The sequence below is a fragment of the Palaemon carinicauda genome, chromosome 15 (genome assembly GCF_036898095.1).
Source record: "Palaemon carinicauda isolate YSFRI2023 chromosome 15, ASM3689809v2, whole genome shotgun sequence".
Taxonomy (NCBI): Eukaryota; Metazoa; Arthropoda; class Malacostraca; order Decapoda; family Palaemonidae; genus Palaemon; species Palaemon carinicauda.
This window is the reverse complement of record NC_090739.1, coordinates 6,914,164-6,915,367: the sequence shown is the minus strand read 5'-3', so window position 1 is coordinate 6,915,367 and position 1,204 is coordinate 6,914,164.

Below are 1,204 nucleotides of genomic sequence, written 5' to 3'. Positions count from 1 at the left end.
GGGAAAGGAAAAATTCTAGTTGACAACAAAATACTGACTTTGTGTAAGTTATACTTAAACATAGGACCTCCTCGTAAAAATATTTACCAAGTAAATTTAACTTACATCAGCTTCCTTTCTCTTTCTTTCCGTATACACTTCTTTTATCAATTACCAAGTTAAATTATTCGTAAAAAAAAAAAAAAATACAAGTGAATCGGGCATATGGTAGAACGAAGAATGATAAAACACCAGGAACATCAGAGTTTCAAATTGAAATGGTCAAGATACTAGCTTCAGAGGGGGAAGAATAAATGCTGGATTTATTGAGAGCAATATGGGAAGAGGAAATAATGCCTAAAGACTGGGAGGAGAGTCTAATGTATTTATATTTAAGCTGAACGGTGACATCAAGGAATGTAGTAGCTAAAGGGGAATTAAATTAACAGAGCATGGTCTGAAAGTGTTAGAGAGGGTACTAGATGAGAAATTGGGAGACTGTAAAGATTAGGAAACTGCAGTATGGATTCATGAGGGGGAGAGGGACTGTGTATGCCATCTATGAATAATAAAAACGAATACATTTAGAATAACTTTACAACAAGGAATATCAGTACACATTCTTTCTCTTATTTCTTGAAGGTTCTGCATATAAGAACAGACACACCATTTCCCCTGAAGAAAAAAGTTATATCACTATAAAAATAAAAAATTTTCTTTTATAATAAACAATAACGACTGAAGTTCCGGATGAAATCCAATAACCATTTCAGATATAAACAAGAAATATCAGTACACGCATTCTTCCTCTTATTCCTTGAAGGTTATACATATAAGAACACACACACCATTGCCCCTCAAGAAAAAATATATCACTATAAAAGAACATTTTTATTTCTTATATAATAAACAATAACGACTGAAGTTCCGGATGAAATCCAAAAACCATTTCACATATAAATAATAAAAAGTAAGAACGCTCCTTCAGGCTAATGGATTTCCATTTCCTTCATAACAAATTCAATTTCCTTCTCTAACTGCACTGCCATTTGTCATCGGCCTCTACAGTATTTTCTACTTCCAAAGGAACATATTCTTCCAAAGGGTTTTTTTTTATTGAATTGAGATCGATCAGAAATTTTACTGACACGTCTTAACGGTGTTTTTTATAGGAATATGATGTGGTTGATATATATATATATATATATATATATATATATATATA